The sequence below is a fragment of the Cervus elaphus genome, chromosome 7 (genome assembly GCF_910594005.1).
Source record: "Cervus elaphus chromosome 7, mCerEla1.1, whole genome shotgun sequence".
NCBI lineage: Eukaryota > Metazoa > Chordata > Mammalia > Artiodactyla > Cervidae > Cervus > Cervus elaphus.
Genome location: NC_057821.1, coordinates 49693605 through 49714302, shown reverse-complemented (window position 1 = coordinate 49714302; position 20698 = coordinate 49693605). Strand labels below are relative to the sequence as shown.

The following is a 20698-nucleotide window of genomic DNA, read 5'->3' as shown; positions in this document are numbered from 1 at the left end:
GGATACGATATTTTCTAGATCAAATCAAAATAAGGGAGTGCTTGGCCCACGCTGAGGGTCCCTGGAAACCTGCTCGTCCGGCCGCGTTTGTTGAGAGCCCCTCCGCCCCGCGAAGGATGCTACGAGCAGCTGATGATGACTGCTCCGCAGCCGGCAGAGGCGTGGTCACGGCGCACGTTACGTCACAGAGGGGCCTTCTGTGACGCAGGGCCGCTGCCTGAGGAGGGGACCAGCGGGGGAGCGGCTGACCAGAGGCCCTGTGGACAGGGACGCACGCTGGGTTCAGTGAGCACTGGTTCCTTGAGCAGAACACCCATCTCTACCTAAGAGCGTTCCTCCTGGAAGGCGATGAATTTCCAACGGCAGTCTCTTCAGACTCATCTCAGGGGACCGCGCAGGTGGGTAGAAAGCAGGCCGCGGGGCAGCGGGGGCGGTGGAGAGGAAGCCAAACCCCACCCCTGTTTCACCCGAGACCTCCACTTTCACAGGCTTGGCTTACGGAGCCCCCATGCTTTTGAACAAAAGATTTCGTTTAAACAAGGGTTCTGTAGCTTGACAAGAGTTTTAGAACTACGGTTACGGGGAGCAGAGCGTGACACAGAAGACAGCACACACGCCGCCGCAGGCCTCGAGCGCAGGTTTTCACATCAGGTCAGCGGGGAATCCCTGCACTTGATCTTAGCCAAAAGGCCGCAAAGCGATTGGTCAGCGGGGAATCCCTACCCTTGATCTTAGCCCAAAGGCCGCAAAGCGATTGGTCAGTGGGGAATCCCTACAGGTTTCCTCGGGAGGCACAGAATGGGGAACATGGAGTTTCAGAGACTAACTCTTAGTTACCGGGCTCGGGAGGAGGACCAGAGCTGGGAGGTAAAACTGGAACACCAAAGGCTCCAAGGATCACATAGAAGAAGGGCCTGAACTAAAGGAAAAAGAGAGGAAAAGAGGCAAGGGACATTGCAAAGAGAGAAAATTCCAGACGTGGTGACTAATTTGATCAGGGGATAGAAGCAAAGGGGAGGTCCCCAAGTCCATTCAGGCTTTCAGTCGGACACTGCTCGGGTCGTGAGCAGGTAGAACCGCCCTGACAGAATGACACACCCTGGGCGGCTGCAACAACACGCGCGCGTTTCTCACCATTCTGGAGGCCGGAAGTCCAAGACAAGGTGCAGGCAGATTTGGTATCTGGGGGATGGGGTTCGCTTCCTGGTTCACAGACTGTGTCCTCCTCCAGTGGGAGGGATGAGGGAGCTTCTGGAGTCCCTGTTGTAGGGGCAATAATCCCACCCGTGAGGGCTCTGCACCTCATGACCTCACTGCCTCCCAAAGGCCCCACCTCCTAACATCATCGCACTGGGCATCAGGTTTCAACATTTGAACTTGAGGGACCAGGCATTCATCTCTAGGAAGCTGGAGAGAGAGAGATTCGGATAACTACAAAGAACTCCATCTGGGGCCTGGGGGGTGATGGCAGGACACAGCAGGCACTGCTTATAGGCAATCAGTCAATCCATTGATTCCTCCCATCACTTCTATTGATATTTCATCACCCAGGGCTGTTAACTCGGCTCCTCATTATCTGGTTTATTTCCGTCTCAGTATGTCCCATGGAGCTAGCCACCTCCACCTCTCACCTGAATTACACCCCAAAGTACCCTGACCCTTCTCTGATTTGTCCTTAGGGCTTCCCAGGCGGCTCAGTGGTAAAGAATCTGCCTACAGTGCAGGAGACAGGGGTTCGGTCCTTGGGTTGGAAGATCTCCTGGAGGAGGGAATGGCAATGCGCTCCAGTGTTCTTGCCCGGAGTATCCCATGGACAGAGGAGCCTGGCGGGCTATGGTCCATGGGGTCGCCAAGAGTCAGACACGACTTAACAACAAAACAACAATACAACTTGTCTTCCACAGTAGCCACGTCATCTTTTTGGACTGAAAATCTAATTTATTTTACCTCTTTTGCATTTGCATTAAGAAGGAACTCTAGATTAGGAAATGGTTGTTGGTTCCAAGCTCAAAGATCCAAAAGGCAAGATAAAACTAGCCAGCTCTTCCCCCAGCCTCGGCCCCAGGGGGAGCTAAGCGCTCTGGAGCCCGCAGCCAGCTGGAAACCCCTACGCTTTCCTGACCTGCCCCTCCCAGCACTGCCCCCTCCCCAGAGCCGCCAGGAGGTCACAGAAGGCCTTCTAAGAGTCGCTCCTTAAGAGACAGGTCAGGAAGTGAGGGCACATTTATCTCTGTACGGAAGGCAGGGCCTCCTCCAAGCAGGCGTGAACCAACCAGTCTTCCTGTGGGTGAGAAAACACCCAGAACCGGTCTCACCACCGCCCCCTCTGAATCGGACCCCCACCTGCTGCCAACACACGGCCGGCCGTCATCATCCGGGCTCTGCCCACGCCGTCTCCCTGATCCAAAACCCACATGGCCCCCACTGATGACCCGGCCTCAACCGGGGCACTTCTCCAACGTGGCAAGACTGCGGTCCCCCCAGAGGATTCTGATGGAGAAGACAGAAAGTGAAGTCACAGCCCTTACGTCTCTCTTACATGCCAAGCATTTTACGTCCAGCACTTTATCTGATCTTCCCATATTCCCCTAGAGGCTTAGTCCGGTCACCTCTGACGCTGAGAGTCGAGTAATCTGTCCAAGATCACATCACATCATTAGCAAAGCGATAGAACTGTAATTCAATGCCAAACCGTTTGATTTTTTTTTTTTTTTTTTGCACATCATATGATCCCTGGCCATCCAAATCCCTTTCCTGAGCATTTAAGAGCTTAAAAAATCTGACTCTTAAATGGGTGCCTTGTTTTGTACACAAGTGACACCTTAATTTGTAACAGTTAATATTATCCTCACAACATTTAGTTTTTTGATGACTTCAGTATACCCATCATCCACCTTGTCCACCAAGCCTTACACACACACACACACACACACACACACACACGTCTTAGGGATTAGGCCGTTCCTCTGCCATTCTTGACACCTGGCCGTCTCCACACCTGACCATGTGTTTCTCTGGACCCTCTGCCTCTGGCCCGCCATCCAGTCTCTGCTCTGAAAACATGCCTCTGGGCCCTGCTCCTGCTCCCCCGGGCTGGGAATGAACCCTGTCCTAGGCTCCAACTGAACATCTCATTACTGCTTCCTCATTTTCTGAACTTTTGTTTAAGACGTTATGGGTGTGTCTGTCTAATAGAGCATAGGTCACTTGAAGACGAGAACTACCTTCTGGTCATCCTTACGTACCCCAGCCTATTAGAAAAGATAAAGAAAACCAGTGATGGAGACAGTCCTTATGGTGTGATGTGGACACAATTCCATGACCAAAAATGACAGCTTTCCACCCTCCTGATGACCTCCTCAGGTCCTTGGCTTGCTTACTCCTTAATATATTGTAATGCTTCTTGCATGTTGCAGGAAAGCAAGATACTGACATCTATCATGGAGAGGAAGAGCAGGTCTGACAGCTTTAAGCACCTTTTCTTTATCATTTTCAAGGCGATGCTCCTTCCGATGCAGTGTTAATGACGCCTATTGCCGGAACACAGAAGGCAGGCTTGCTCACAAACTCCATCCGGACCTCAGGAAGAAGCGACATCCTGGGTGGGATCCTCCGTTCTGACCTGGACTTTAGTAAATTCCTTTTGTCGGGACTGTAATTGCAGGTGGTGATCAGAGGCCGTAGAGACCCCGGAAGAATTTTATGGCATTCCAGACAGGACACAGACCAGCTTGGAGGAGAAGCAGCAATAAGACTTGGCAACACAGCGAGGGCGTGGAAGTTATTTCCGAGGAGAGACAATGGTAAGACCAACTGAACTGATTCTGGTGTAGGAGGGCAGAATTCTTAGAGGGGCACCTTTTATACCAAGACAATGATTTCACTGGTCTGAACTCAGAAGTGGTTCAACACCAGCGTTCTGGGAACTAAGCTCTCTTCTTCTGGTACCTTTCAATCTTCTCCCATCTGGTGTGTCTAAATTAATGTTTTTGTAGCCAGAACTTCCATTTTATTGCAGTGGCTACTTTCGTGTCTCTTACTGCTGTCTTTAATAACTTTTAATGACCTAAGACATAGTTGGCTGAGTTCCATTTTCCATTTCCTCCAAGTCCAACGATGGTGCATCCTACGCCCTGTAGTGTACAAATACAGAGGAGGCAGCGCTAATTCTTTCTGCCTTATCTTCACCCCAGCATGCCTGGACTCTTGACAGGGCAAAACAGAGTGGGAAAGTGGTTTTCTACCTTGCTAAGAAATAGCAAGCAAGCCCAGATGTCATGAGTTCCCAACCCACAGAGGTCGTCTGTCTCTTGCTGCACGTACTTCCTTGAATGTGTCTTTCAGTACCTCCCACCAGAAAATCACGGGGCAGGATGACTCATGGTGCATAGCCACGAGTGAGACAAAGACTGTCTCAAGGAGCTCTCATTCTGCAAGGGGAATCAGGCAGGTGCCCAAATCTACACAGGTAGCGGGAGGTCGATGCCCCAAGAGAGGCAGAAAGGGCTGCAGAAGATGGAATGAGAGAGAGATTTCATCCCATCAGGGAAGACTTGGTGGAGGTCCCAGCCAGTTTGGGGGACGTTGAGTTTGCAATCAGTTTGCAAGCAATTCAAGTGCAAGAACTCACAGGCAGTAGGGACATGGGCCAGAAATCAGGAGGAAGAGGGTGTGTCTGGGAAGTAAAGAGGCCAAAGTTATGATGGGAAGAGTTCATTCTCAGTTCCCCAACTTCTGTTTGGAGTACAGTGAGTCCACTACGTGTGAATCTTCAAGTTTCAAACCTTTAAAAGTCGTGAACGTGCGTTCACATGTCCAATCACGTAAGTCTGTTCATGTGTCTGGCTTGCATTGTTGCATGCCCACATTCTCTATAGCTGGTTGTGCTTCTGTGAACTTTACAGAACTGCATAGAGTACAGTACACAGTATCTTTATTTCAAGCCCAGGATGTCCAGAAGGAAGCACAAAAGCAGTAATGATGTGGCCGGTACTACTGTACTTTTTAAGGGAACTATTCCATAAGGTTTGTTGCCGTTCAGCCGCTCAGTCGTGCCCAACTCTTTGCGACCCCATGGACTACAGCACACCAGGCTTCCCTGTCTTTGACTATCTCCCGGAGTCTGCTCAGACTCAAGTCCATTCAGTCGGTGATGCCATCCAACTATCTTGTCCTCTTTCCTCCCCTTCTCCTACCTTTAATCTTTCTCAGCATCAGGGTCTTTTCCAATGAGTCAGTTCTTCACATCAGGTGGCCAAACTCTTGGAACTTCAGCTTCAGCATCAGTCCTTCCAATGAACATTCAGGGCTGATTTCCTTTAGGATGGACTGGTTTGATCTCCTTTCTGTCCAAGGGACTCTCAAGCGTCTTCTCCAACACCACAGTTTGAAAGCATCGATTCTTTGGCGCTCATTGGTGGTGGTTTAGTCGCTAAGTTGGGCCCGACTCTTGCAACCCCATGGACTGTAGCTCACCAGGTTTGTCTGTCCATGGGATTCTCCAGGCAAGAATACTGGAGTGGGTTGCCATTTCCTTCTCCGGGGCGCTTGTTAGAAACGTTTTATTTCTAGGTTCATTCTTTATATATTATTTGGGTGAGAAGTATTATAAACCTATGAAAACACTGTATTTATAACCGATTGTGTTAGTTGGGTACCTAGGCTAACTCTGTTGGACTTAACAAACCAACTGGACTCACGCACGCGCCCTCGGAATGGAGCCCCTTCTCACGCAGGACTCACTGCTGCGGGGCGCCTTGGTCCAAACCCCACGTGCAGCCGGGGCTGTTCACTTGCCAGCAGAGAGACTTCCTCCTGCAGCCGAGACCAAGGGCTCCTGCTTAGGCAAAGGTGCAACTCGGTGTTTAAAGTGAAAGCTTTTTTCATTTGTTCTTGTTTATTTCAGATTTTTTTAAGGTAATACCTTTAGTTTCTTTTTTACTTTAAAAGCATAAAATTTCTTCTAAAAAGTCACTTCTATCCCTGCCACCCAGCGATGATACACTTCAGAGTACCAAACTTCTCTTTTTAGTTAATGCAACTAATTCAAATTAATACCTGCATACTGATTTTTTGTTACTTGCATATTTTTTTAAAAAAAACACCTAGACATTGGTAGTCATGACTTTTGGTATTATTTTCTCTTTAAGTAGTACACTCTGGCCTTCTTTGACAAACGCATCTACAGCGTCATTTTGGATTTCTAGAGTGTGTTCTATCTCCTTATTGACAGATATTCCGGTTATGTCCACTTGCGTACTACTTTTAGATAATGCTGTGATAAACATCCTTGTATGTGCACCCCTATGCCTGTATCTGGATGGTTTTCCTAAATATAAATTTTTAGAAGTAGAATTACAGGGTCCAAGAGAACACATATCTGTTTAATCTGTATCAAACAGATGTGTTTAATACAATTGAACACACCTTTAATGAAGGAAATTAAAACATAATTAAGAGAATTAAAAGCACATTTCACTGTATTGATGCACCCTGTCCTTAGAACTTAACACCAAGTGGTGTAAGCGTTGGCCTCATCTTACTTCCGTTTAAATACTTCCCACCAATCACGTGCCCCCCCCGCCCATCCATACACCCCTCTTGAAGCCCCCATTCTTGCAAGGCCTGAGCTATTGACTAATCCCTTTAATCAAAAAGAGACTCACTCTTGTCTGCACGGCATTTAGTGGCCCATTTTCATGAACATTGGGATGATGTGTGAAGCCACAGGAATGGTGATGTCACACAGACTACAGAGGCAGGGACTTGTTACGAGGCAGCCCCCCACTGCTAACCCTCAAAGCCCGTTTCCACCCAGATGAGGTATTCTGAGTTAAAATTAGTTCATCAGTGTGAAATATTCTTGATCTTTTATCAGTATAATCTCTTCATTAAAACGGTCACCAGTTTCACTTTGGGGAGCTCTTCCCACTTGCTCTAGTACACCTTCCTTTGCCATCACAGAGAAAGGAAATGTCTCTGCCACCACGAAAGCAGAGCTGGACCAAATCCTGCCCACTGTTGGGCCAAGTCACAGGTCCTTTGGCCTCTATCTTCCTTTCTACAGCGCATTTCAACTCAGGATGGCGACCCCCAAATTACTAAGTCCGCTGAACTCAAACTCTATCACATTATCAGCCGCAAACATCATGTCCTGCCCCATCTGTGGCAAGCTGCAGTAGTCAGGGAGAGTTTATGATGGGAACCTGAGATCTTATTTCATGCCCTTGAAGCTCACTGAAGAAAAAAAGATTTGTTACTTTTAAATACTGAGTCAGATTGTTACAAATTTCACAAGAGTACAAAAGAAAAGGATAATCGAGTCTTAAAAATTCAGCCTAAAAAATATATATACATATATGAATATATGTAACGTAATATAACTTTTAAAAACCTAACCAAAATGAGTGGCTACTGACTTTTTCTTTCCCTGAGTTTGATGTTTGAATTATTGCCCTCCCAATGTCAAATTTTGTTTTCTATTATCCCCTTACATGTAGTGGGTATTCAATAAATGTTTATTACAGGGGACCAAATTGAATACACTTAGGTCAATATATTTCATGCATTCCTAGTGGTTGTTTATGGTTGGAAAACAATATTAACAACAACCATTTCAGTGTAGAGATAACACCAAAGAGCAATGCTGAGACACCCGAGGTGAGTTATTAAATTCTAATTTTACCAAAACCAGTATCACAAATTTGTGATAACTCATCCGACTCTTAGAGGGGAACAATGATTTGGGAGCAAAAGTGGATCAAGAAAATTGATATTCAAAGGCAGGGGTAAAAAGATATATATGTGAAATTCTGGCTCCCTACAGTGAATAGTCAAAAGCTCTCCTACCAGAAAATAATACTTTGAATTGAGAAGCATTCAAATCACAGTAAATTTCTAACCCAATTAAATTTCTCCTCCCAGGTAGTCTATGTACCGAGCAGTGTGACAGCTGTTAATACTGTCATTTAATAAACATTTCTCTAATGGAAAAAGATAAAATAATAAAGCTATATTCCAACATGTAAACAGAGATTTCTTCTTAAAATGTTAGCTTTGTTTGTAGTTGCTGTTTCCCAACCCCCCCGCCCAACACCAAACTGGTCTATCTCTTAGGAATTAAAATATCACCAGTAAATACTGGCAAACGTATCAGTAAATATGCCAGTAAACAGTAGCACAAAGACATGAAACATGCTCTTTGTAACTTGTGAGTATCTTCCTATCTTCTCCGCAACACACTGGAAGGACAGGGAAATAGGAACCGATCAATTCAAATGCCTGCAAGTATCTTTCGAATCAAGAACTATATTCTAGAAGCCTGGTTTTCCACTGCGATGCTGTTTGCCACTCTCTTCTTTTCAAACTTCCTAATAAGCCCTTACACATCACTCCTTGATTCTTGCTAGCTCCTCGGTGACTTCCCCTGGAGAGTAAACAGACTTGATCAGACAGAACTCGATAAAGCATGGTCTCTTCACATTACACACTTTGCCTTTAAGAAAAGCATTTCAGACACAGATTTTCTCAGAAGTGGGAAATAGTCTATTATTGTTTAGTAAAACAACTTAGTTTAAATATTATCATAGAAATCTTTTGAAAGATAATGATCTTCAAAAATCATTTAGAAAGGCTACAAGAGTGCCCGCCATTGTGAGCACCTCGTCTGGTTCGCCCGGAACGGTCCTGATTTCAGAACAAAAAGTCCCAGGTTCCCTCAGGTCCAAACAATCGGGGACAATCAGTTACCCGACTGTAAGCCACCTTTGAATGAAAATATCAGACAAGTCAGACAGCTCCGTTTAATTAAATTAGAAAGCCTTTTTAGTATTAAATAAAACAGCCGGTGGGAATGCCGCAGGGAGCTCAGCCTGGTGCTCCGTGACAACCTCGAGGGGTGGGCCGGGTGGGGGGTGGGAGGATGCTCCGGAGGGAGGGCATAGATGTAAACCTGTGGCTGACTCGCGTTGACCGCAGGGCAGAACGCAACACAACATGGCAGAGCAATTATCCTCCAGTTAAAAATAAGTCAGTTTTTTAAAAAGCCTTTTTGAATGTCCTGCTGTGTATAGGGCAGGGGGCTGAATCAGTCAGGGTTCGGTCAGAGTCCAGACCAGAGACAGATGGCACAGCCAAATGGGGTAATTTGAGAATTTAATTAAAAAAAAAAACAACAACAACAAAAAAAACCCCGCAGAGCTGTGGGTGGAGTCAGGGAAACACAGGATGCGTCTGGTATCCGGGCAGGCGGGAGACCCTAGCACCTGGAGAGGTAGGGGCGGGGATGGTCTGCAGAACCTGGAGACCCCTGGGGTCCCCTCCCCCTGCAGGCCGGGGCTCCCCGCCTCCCTGCGCCCACCCTGGGCAGGGCCTGGCCGGCAGCACCAGTGCCTCCCATTGGCCGGACCCCCTGGACGGCGGAGGAGGGGGTCCTGTGGACGCCAGTCCTCCACCCTCCACGTCCTGGCCGCCGAGCAAAGCGGACAGTAAGTCTGGAGGGGCCCAGAGAGACGTAATTTTAAAACTAGGAGAAATTTTGGAGCATCCTTTTGTTGTTGCTGTTGCTGCTGAGTTGCTAAGTGGTGTTTGACTCTCTGCGACCCCACAGACGGCAGCACGCCGGGCTTCCCTGTCCTCCACGACCTCCCAAAGTGTGCTCACACCCGTGTGCGCTGAGTCGGTGACCATCACCAAGGAGCCATCCTCAAAGATGTGCGATGGCCTGACGCACACTCGGGCCTGGGCCGCAGTAGAAGTGTCCGTGTTCACAGAGAGGAAATCTAAGCGCTCCTCCCACGCTCAGCAGGAAGACCCTCTTGCCCATACGTAGGGGGCTTCCCCGGGGGCAGCCTTCTGCAGCCCAGCTGCTGTGGGGAGCGTGGATTGAGACAGAACATTGGCGACAGCAAGCCTTCCCTCTTCACGCAGTCTAACCAGGTACTCTCTGCTTTTCAAAGCCCAGTTTTGTTGTTTTTCCCTCTTTCCCTCTCTCCATCCATCCTATCCCTCAGCACTGCCAAAAGAAATTAAGATTTTCAAGTACCTCCTTTTGATACTGTGTTTAATGGAAGCTCTGACTGGTCACGGATTCTCCTTCTTGAATTTTCACTGACAAACTGCTTCCATCCAGCTGCCCTCTGGGGTGGGACGCCACCACAATAAAATGCAGTGTTAGCTGGGGATTTCAGCTGCCACCTGGGGGCTAGAGGTTCTCAATGGACGCTATTTAGCAAGGCCGGTGGTGAAATGGTGACAAATGGTATGTTGGCTTCTTTTTTTCTCGAGTCTGTGGTTTAGAACTGGTTGGTTTCAATCTTACTGGCTCTTTTTTTTTTTTTCTGTGTTACCAATCTTTTCCACATTTAAAATCCGTTACTGCCTCTCCTACGGGGATATGGCAGCAAGCTTGGTGCTGTTGACAGAAGCCATTTGTTGGTGAGAAGGTTCATGTGTTTAGACTCCTGGCAAGTACTGATTTTTAGAGTCAATCCACACTACGGAATTTATGTTTATTTTCTTAAGGTTTTTTTTCCAACTCACAAAATAATTTTCCTTCAAATTGTTATCACTCCACTGACATGAAATGACCTAGACGGTTGCTGCGTTTATCTCTGCTCACAGCTGGTCAAATTAGGCTCATTGGCGTCTGATGAGCCAGAGATGGTCGGCATCTGAGCCCCTTTTACTCTCCAAACATCCCCGCCGGTTTCCCTGGCTGGTGAGCCGTGGCTTCAGGCTCTGCCCCCTAGCCGTCACCCTCCTCCTCCCCACCCAGGGCCACTTCTTTCATTTAATTTTTTTTCACACTTAAGCAATTCTTCATTAATACTGTAATTTCATATGTCAGCCTTGATGAAAATCCTCCAGCCTGTCCCCATACGTCATTCAGTGTTTTTCGTTACTGCTGTTTTTTTATCGGAGCGTCGATGACTTGGGATGTTGTGTTAGTTCAGGTGTATAGCGCAGTGATTCAGTTAAACACGTTTCCTGGCCTTCCGCCTTGGCCAGAGCTCTGGAGGCTCCCTGGCACAGCCTTCCGCCTGCATCCTTCCTGGTTCTAGAATACTACTAACCTGCGCTGATCACTGGCTGAGCAACAAAATGGAAAAAGGAGGGGAGCTGGGCAGAGAAGCCTCTGAACTAAACTGTCCAAAGGTCGTGAGAAAGGATGGTCTCCGCTCCACGCCTGATGAGGGGCCCCGGACTCCTGCTTATTAAAGGGGAAGGAGATCAGAGTCACCGGCGTTCCGGCGAGGCTGGCAGAAGACATCTGGTGCTGGGGTAGCTTTCTGCTTCTAGCAGCAGAGAAAGCTGAGACCATGGCTCCTTCAAAGAGACGTCATGGGCTCAGGGCCCCTTCTGTGCAGGTCATATCCTGCCCACCCCAGCCCATCAAGGGCAGGTGCCATTTGAAGTGGAGAAACCATTTTTCTACAGTCCAGAGCCACTTGGGGTATCATCAACAGGCAACTTAAACTATTTGCACCACGTCCATATTTCCAGACCATATATCCTCTTGTGCATCTAAAACCAAGACAATGGCGATCACATTGCACTATATAAATGTATCAAATCAACATGAGATACACCTTGCACATGTGCGTACATGCTCAGTTGTATCCAACTCTGTGACCGTGGACCATAACCCACCAGGCTCCTTTGTCCAGGGGAGTTTCCAGCCAAGAATAACATCATAGCTTTCCATTTCCTCCTCCAGGGGTTCTTCCCGACCCAGGGATGGAACCCGCGTCTCTTGCTTTGGTAGGCGGATTCTTCACCACTGAGCCACCTGGGAAGCCCGTGATACACCTTAAACTTACACAATGTTGTAAGCCACATAGGTTCCAATTTAAAAATAAAAATAAAGCCCAGAGAGAGTAGGGTTGCTGCTAGGCTGTTCACTCTTTCAGAGGAGGGAATGGTTGTCACACCGAGACAGGGGTCTGACACAAGCGCTCTCTGACGTCTGTGAGCAGAGGGCTCGGTCCTCACATACAATGAGTGGCCCCATCACTTTTAGACTATAAGGATCACAGGCTAGAGGCGGTGATGTAGGTGACCTGAAACATCCAAAGATCCCAAAGCTTCTTCTCTATTCCAAAGGCATCAGGTGACTGTCTTCCAGCAGGTGTATTTTTCTGATGACGTTTGATTGAGTCATTTTAGAGTAAACCTCGGGAGTCTGGGAAATGGTCAAGGTGACTTCTGGGTGGCAGAGGGAACCCAGCCTGAGATGATTAAAACTGTCTGACCACGGGAACCTGTTTTTGTGTTTTTCTGAGGCTCTGTGACCAGATAATGTAACGTGTATGGTCCCAAGTGAGAGAAGGGAGGGCTTGGGGAGACAGAGCTTCGTGGTTTCAGTAGTGGCACCAAATGTCTTCCTGCTCAGCAAGTCAGCTTTGAGGTTCTGTTCATGACCTCAGCTGATGGAACCACAGGGGCTAAAAGTGATGAGTCAGGGACACATAGCATTGGTTCCCTACACACAGGCGATTCAGCCATCCTGCGTCTACACCGCGTCTGTCCTGAGAGGGAGGGACAGAGGCCCAGGTTTTCTGACCTCAAAGATCTTAGGGTCTCGAGGACCTTGACGGATGGGGATGGAGAGAAGCTGGAAGTGAGGAGCCACTTCGGGAACCGAACCCTGCAAAACCCAGTGGATGTCTGCACACACCTCCTCTCCGCATCAGCCCTGCAGGTCTGCCCCCAGCCCTCACCAGCCACGAGAGCCCGCGTGGTCTTCTCTGGAAGGACGCTGGAGCTGGGCTCCCTCCCTGCCGCTGCAGTTAAGCCCCTCGCTCCTCGCCCCATCCTGGCCACCTGCCTCCCCGCACAGGTTCACTGTCCTTCCTCCTTTCAGATTCTGTTTGGCAAATATACTGGAAGGACATTTCCAGAAAATGTGCTGCGGATGTCTGGAACGGTGCAGTTACCCGGGACAGAGGCGTTTTCTCCTCACTGTGTGTTCACAGGGTGTGGGCCTGGGCCAAGTGTGACTTTGGTCATCCGACCAGGACATTCAGCTGTGAGCACAGTGGAGCTGGTGTCCCGTGTGTCTGGAATGCCACACTTCCGGTTCCACAGTCTGGACGGCGCTTGTCCTCCCCAAAACCACCTCACGCTTTTGGCTTCAGCAAATCCTGTAGTTCCCTGAAGCCCCCAGGTCTCTTGACATGAAGTGCTGCTAAATCACGAATCTCCCATCCTGTCTTCGTCTTTATGAGCAGTTAAGGCATAAATTCTTTCTACGGTAGTAAAGGGTGCCGGTGCAGTTAGACTCGTCTAACCACCAGCATGCCTTCAAGGGAGTCACCATGACCTAATTCAAATGGTGAGAATTCCAGGGAGCGGGTCAGGCCTGCCTCTAAGGCGCGCGCTTTGTGAGCAGGATGGGTTTTGAGATTTCTTGTTTGCTCGTTGGTTGGTTTACTGAAGTATAGTTGATTTAATAATATCGTGTTAGTTTCACATATACAGCAAAGTGATCCAGTTATATGTTTTTTCTCAGATTCTTTTCCCTTATAGGCTTTTATATAAGATACTGGATATAGTTCCCTGTGCTGTATGGGAAATCCTTGTTGCTTACCTACTGTATAGATAGCAGCGTGTATCTGTTAACCCCGCACTACTCCTAATTTATTCTTCACCCCACCTGCCGCTCCCTTTTGGTAACCATAAGTTTGTTTTTTTATGCCTGCGAGCCTGTTTCTATTTTGTATGTATATAGACTCATTTCTGTTCTTTTAGCTTCCATATATATACCAGTGATAGAATATTTGTCTTTGTGTTACTTCACTTAGTCTCTAATCTCTAGGCCCATCCATGTTGCCACAAATGGTAATATTCTGTTCTTTTTGATGGCCGAGTAATACTCCATTGTGCATCCATACCCCACGCTTTCTCAGGCCAGTCATCTTTGATGGACACGTACGTTGCTTCTGTGTCTTGGCTACTGTAAACAGTGCTGCTATGAACATTAGCAGTGTTGGTCATTCAGTCGTGTCTGACTGTGACCCCGTGGACTGTAGCCCGCCAGGTTCTTCTGTCCATGAATGAAATTCTCCAGGCAAGAATACTGGAGTGAGTTGCCATTTCCTTCTCCAGGGAACATTGGGTTGCTTGTATCTTTTTGAATTAGAGTTTTCCAGATGTATGCCCAGGAGTGGGATTGCTAGATCATACAGTAGCTCTATTTTTAGTTTTTTAAAGATCCTCCATACTGTTTTCCCTAGCAGCTGCACCAATTTGCATTCCCACCAGCAGTGTAGGAGGGTTCCCAGAAGGAGAACTTTGACTACAGCTCCTTCTGCCCACCGTCCTTCCATCCCAGATTCACAAAACATTTCTTGGAATATTGCCTCTTGCAAAAGTTAGCATGTAAGAAATTCAGAGTTGTGATAAGCTGTGAAGGGGAGGAAGGGAGATGCTCATGGTTATTTCTATGGGGTATCAAATACAAGGGGACCATTTTATTTTATATCCTCTAGTATGCGTGAAGTACTACACAACAAAAATGTTAAACATATAATAATTTTTCAAGGAATATGTAAGTTTGGTTTAAAGTGGAGAGAAAATGCTCAGTACCATTTTGAGTTAAATTAAAAGGTAACAGAAAAATGAGGAGAGAGAAAGCGTGAAATAAGCAAAAGGAAGGGGAAAAGATGGAAGACAGAGAAGGAAAATGAAAGAATGAAAGTAAGTGATCAGAAAGACACCGGCTGGGGTTGGATTGGGGGTTGGCAGCTGGGGAACACCGGTGGAACAGGAGATAGGGCAGGGAAGGAGTGGAGGACCCGTGACCCTACAGGTGGGGAGACGGGGCCTTGGGAGTGTCCTCACACCCTCCAAAGCCTCGGCAGGTCTTCCTACCCTCCAGTCATCGGCCTTGGCCGTCTAAGAAAGCCACCCTCCTCCGTGGTCCAGACCGGGGCCCGTAGCCAGGGGGTCCTGCCAGGCCTGCCTCTCAGCCCTGAAACCCACAACCCAGACTGAGACTCGAACCCACCGTCTTTTTTAAAGGATACTTTTATTATTTGCGTATTTATGGCTGTGCTGGATCTTCCTTGCCGTGAGGCCTTCTCTCTAGTTGCAGCAAGCAGGGGCTGCTCTTTGCTGCGGTGCTCAGCCTCCTCATCGTGGTGGCTTCTCCTGCTGCCGCGCGGAGGCTCCAGGGCACACGGGGTTCCGTAGTCGCAGCAGGGTAGCTGTGACTCCCGGGCCCTGGAGCACAGGCTCAATAATTGTGCTGCACGGGCTTGGCTGCTCTGCAGCACGTGGGATCTTCCCGCGTCAGGGATCAAACCCGTGTCTCCTGCGTTAGCAGGTAGATTCTTTACCACTGATCCACAAGGGAAGCCCAGACTCACTGTCTTTCCACCCCCTCTTCCCCTGACTGTCTTTTAGTTGGTATCACACACCTGACCTCAGGATTTAATGAAACTCAGGTTCCTGGTATCTCATTGCAGGAAGAATTCAGTGAGAGGCAGTGACAGGTCGCAGGTGGATTTATTCAGAGAGAAACACTCCACAGACAGAGTGTGGGCCATCTCAGAAGACGAGGGGCCCTGAAATATGGGGTGGGGGGTGGTTTTCACAGACTGAGTCGTTTCTGAGGCTAATGAGTAGGAGAATCATTCCAGCTATTTTGGGGAAGGGGCAGGGATTTCCAGGGCTCAGCCCATTGCCCACTGCTTGGCCTTTTATGGTGGGCCTTGGCACCTGTGGGCGTGTGATTTAGCCCGTGTTCTACAGCGAGTGTATAATGAGGCCCAAGATGCACTGGAAGATGAGTCTTCCGCCATGATGGACCTGATCAGTTCTAACTGGTTAGTTGTATCCACAGTGGAGGTGTCCTTCTTTTAAAGGTTGCGCCCTGCCCCCTCTCCTCCTAGTCTGGCTCTGGTACAGATTCTGCATAAGCAGTGGGTGTCCCCACCTGACTGGTTTGTCCGTCCTTCTCTCCCCCAGGGCCTCAGCAGCAGCCGGGCGAGCTGCAGCCCACCAGAGCCCGACAAGCCTGGGAAGGAAGAGCCGCTCGCTCCCAGGGACGCCTGCAAGGTAGGTATGCAGGGTCTGCGTGGGCCTGCCTCGGCCACTCGGGGACACCTGGCTTCAGGGAGAAGGCGCGCTGCCCTCTACCCACCCCCTCGTCCACACTATGGCAAAATCCCACTGGTGTTAAAGAGTGACATTTTCAAAAAATGAAACTGCAAAAATACACTTGACTCAGAGAGGTAAGTAAAAAATGTCAGTTCTGTTCAAAGGGGAAAAAAAGGAAGAAAGGGATTCACAAGTACAGAATACCGGCACAGACGGGTGGTCTACACTGGCAGGGAGTATGCGAAAAGACGATTTTTTTTTCACCCGCTGCCTTCAAATCTTCCTTCCTCGTCTTTTCTTGACCCCTCGGGCTGAGCACACAGCGCCTTAGTCTCTGGTTGTGAAAAAGCAGCCTCGTTCTGGTCATTAGATTCTACTTCTGGTTTTTAAAAGTCAGGCCAGGCTAAGCTGAAGATGGACTTCACGTCCGTTCAAGGAGTTTCCCCCGCGTCCATATCGGGGAGCTGCGGCCCAAGGGTCCTCTGGGAGGAGATGGAGGCCGCTTTGACCTGGCACTGCTCTCCCCGACCCCTGCTGCCGCTTACCCTGCAGGGCTTTGTGGACGGACGAAGCAAAAACGCAAAAACCAAGACAATGTATTAAAAAGCAGAGACATTACTTTTCCAACAAAGGTCCGTCTAGTCAAAGTTATAGTTTTTCCAGCAGTCACGTATGGAGGCAAGAGATGGACCGTAAAGAAAGCTGAGCACCGAAGAACTGATGCTTTTGAACTGTAGTGTTGGAAAAGACTCTTGAGAGTTCCCTGGACTTCAAGGAGATCCAACCAGTCCATCCTAAAGGAAATCAGTCCTGAATGTTCATTGGAAGGACTGATACTGAAGCTGAAGCTCCAATACTTTGGCCACCTGATGTGAAGAACTGACTCATTTGAAAAGACCCCGATGCTGGGAAAGATTGAAGGCAGGAGGAGAAGGGGACGACAGAGGATGAGATGGTTGGATGGCATCTCTGACATGATGGACATGAGTTTGAGTAGACTCTGGGAGTTGGTGATGGACAGGGAGGCCTGGCGTGCTGCAGTCCATGGGGTCACAAAGAGTCAGACATGACTGAGCGACTGAACTGAGCTGATTTTTGCCATGCGTGTTCATGGACACCGTGAATTCTACCCACAAATCCCCAAGGACTCTGGATTAAGAACCCCACCCTGGAAGATTCCTTGTTCCAGGAACCCTCCCCCAGCAGCCTTCCTGCCTCTGCTTGTAGGTCAGCAAGAGGAGAGGGGAGCAGCTACATGGCCAGTGTGGTGGCCTCTTAGAGAAGCCTGCGGCTCCCTGCAGACTGGAGAAAAATTTGAAACCAATAGTCCTCAGCTTTGGAAACATGCAACTCTGAGACAACAGAAAAAGTGCCCTGAATGACCTGCTGCTGTGAATTCATTTTCTCTCCTACATTCGTGAAAATACACTGGAATCAATACCCAAGAAACTGTTAACATTGATTCGCTCTGAGGAGTGGAGATGGGAGGCTGGAAAGAGGGGCGGGGAATTACTCTTCTTGCTAAATTCTTTTGTACTATCTGAAAAATAATAACAATAAAATATATTTTGTTTATCTAATGGAAACAAATTTTAAAGAACACCTGAAAAGTTTTTCTGAAGGAAACTAGATGTGATTTTAACTGGTCCAAGGCTAGTGAGGGGTTTCTAAGCATAAAATTAATAAAAGAAATGATGGGGAAGGTAGGTTTGGTTATGCAAAATGGTTATGTCAAACATAGTGATATCACAGATGAAGCTAAAAGAGAAAAATGGCAAACATGAAGAAATATTTGCAATAAAAATTACCATAAAGGAGCTAATAGTCTTCTATTATGCAGCAACCTTATAAATCAATGAGAAAAACAATAACATGCTTCATATAGCTGTTTTGGAGTTTTCAGTACCCGTCTTCATTGTTTTTGTTCTTGATTCACCATAACCACCTCCAGAAAACAACTTGGCAGCAAAAGGGAGAAGGAAAATCCTAAATACATAGATAAAATCCCAGGAATCAGTGATGGCTGAGGCCACATCACTTCACTTTTACTCCCAGTCCAGGTGAGGTTAGGTTACTGACCATTGTTGTTTCAGGCCACATAAGGCTTGGAGGATCCTGCACCAAAGTGGACCAGAACTTCCAGGACTTCCTTCCCCAGTGGAAGAAAAATGAGTTAACCTCAGAATCTCCATCCAAGCATATCCTTAGAGATAAGTGATACCCTCACTAAGGATGCCGAAAATTTTCTTGAAAAATAAAGTATTATGTTCCTTTGTGCATGGCCTTCTGTAACAGCATCATGCCACATGGGAAGCAGCATGGACTTTGGAGATCACACAAACGTTTCACTCTCATAATATTAGAAAAAAATTAAAACTGCAGTAATACCAAGTGTTGGAGAGGATTGTGTGGAAAATAGGTTCTCTGCACTGTTCCTTGGAATATTAACTGATCCAATCACTTTGAGAACAATTTGGCAGCATCTAGTAAGGTTAAAAATAGGTACAGTTTCCAGTCCAATAATTCTATTTCTGAAGACACAATTACATATGGGTGCAAAGAGACATACAGAGATGCTTACTGAGGCATTACTTCACAACAGAAATTAATCAGAACCAGCCCAAATGTCCACCTGTACAAGGATGGGTAAATAAAATCATAGCACATTTATACAGTAAAGACCACACACAAGTCAAACTAAATTAACCAAATTTGTATGTCAGAACATGCAGAAATCACAAAAAATACATAATTTTGAGTAAAAAAAATGTTATACATGGTCTCATACAATACGATACCATGTATGTAAACATTCTTAAAAATACAGAGCAACCCTAAGTGTTGTTTACAGGTAATCTTTGCAGTAAAAGTATAAAAATCAAGGCCTGGATATATACCAAAGTTCAGATGGGAAGGAAATATAGGAGAATTGCTATTAAATTTTCATATATGTTTTTTGAAGCATGTTAATCATTTTTTATTGAAATATAGTTGATTTACAGTATTGTGTTAATTTTAGGTATACAGCATAGCTATTCAGATATAGATAAATATAGTTAGCTACACATACAGATAGAAATATGTATTGTGTTGCTATTTAGTTACTAAGTCATGTCCCACTCTTTGTGACCCCATGGACTCTAGCCCGCCAGGCTCCTCTGTCCATAGGATTTCCCAGGCAAGAATGCTGGAGTGGGTGGCCATCTCCTTCTCCAGGGGATCTTCCTGACCCAGGGATCAAACCCACACCTGCTGCTTGGCAGGTGGGTTCTTTCCCATTAAGCCCCTGGGGAAGCCCTGTGGCCTTTATTAGGTGCCTGTAACACTACGGCTCTGGATACTTTGCATCCAGTACAGGAAACCAAAATGTACCCCTGTCCTGCCTCCTGATGACACCAACTAGTAGCTTCTCCCCGCCCAGCACATCAGCTGGCAGCAGGCTCTGTCGTCTTCGCGCTAACGACATGAAGTTAGTGTGTTGAACATCATTATTTGGCCAATGGTTCTCAACTAGGGACACTTTCCACCCCCAGAGGGCACCTGGCAATGTCTGGGGACACTCTGGTTGTCACCACTGGGGAGGGGGCATTGCTACCGACGCAGAAGGCTGAGCCAGGGACGCTGCTGAGCATCCCGGGAGGCACAGGGAAGCCTGCATGGCAGAGACCCGCCTGGTAGAAACTGTCACAAGGGCGGAGCTTGAGAAGCACCGCGTAAAGCCCATTGAAGGCAGATATCATTGAACTGAATTTAATAGAGTAAATTCGACTATTTTTCCAATGAGTCCTTCTAAATTACCAGACATGACAAACCACCCGTTCTCGATAACAGTGGACATTGGGGCTAGATCAGAGAGAGTGGGTGACAGAGCTGCTCCCACTCAAACCCTGAGCCCTGATTCTTCCCTCTGTCTCCACGCCAGGCAGGATGCTCTCTGCCAGACAGGGTGTCCGCTCTGTAATCACTCTAATTTGGCAAATCACTGTGGAATCTTTTCTGATCCTGAAAATGTTATCAGGCTTGCATCTTAATTCAGTCTAACCCTGACGGTTTCCAGAGCTATCGGAAGAAACATATACTTCTTTCCAACCTCCCAAGCAACAGTTCAGCTCATCAGTGGACCAGACCTCCAATCCACATTGCTAATCAATTGCTCCTTATTCTTGAAGTTCAGTTGGTCAGATCCCTCAGAGACTATCAATCATGATGAGATTCAGCTTCCTGCATTGGGGGAATTCAAAACCCCCAAATACAGTGGTTTAAATAAGATAGAGTTTTATTTAGTTCTCCGTCCAGTGACATCTAGAGATAGGCAGTCCAGGGCTGGTTTGGTAGTGATGCCATCACGCTTCCTGAGCACTCTGTGGCCCGCATCCTCAGAGTGCAAGAGGGCTGCTGAAGTTCCTGCCAGAACACCCAGGTTCAAATCAGCAGCGTGGAAGAAAACTCCCTTGCCCACTGTTCCCACAGCCTTTGGCCATGCCCTGCAGAAGGCTCTCCCATGTCTGTTTTCCTCCATGGCTGTTTCCGAGCCATGAGCACTGAGGATGTGTTCTTCTTTGGAGCTGTATGGTTTCCACGTCCAACTTCTTGCTTG

The 20698-nt window shown here is 47.6% G+C and overlaps 1 long non-coding RNA gene across 1 annotated transcript; it reads left to right on the top strand.

The window, feature by feature from the left end:
* The first annotated feature begins 250 nt into the window (after window positions 1–250).
* On the top strand, window positions 251–16123 carry LOC122697648. Its single transcript, XR_006342135.1, has 3 exons — window positions 251–398; window positions 3665–3803; window positions 15970–16123. It is a non-coding gene; the product is annotated as an uncharacterized LOC122697648 (long non-coding RNA).
* The last annotated feature ends 4575 nt before the right edge of the window (window positions 16124–20698 follow it).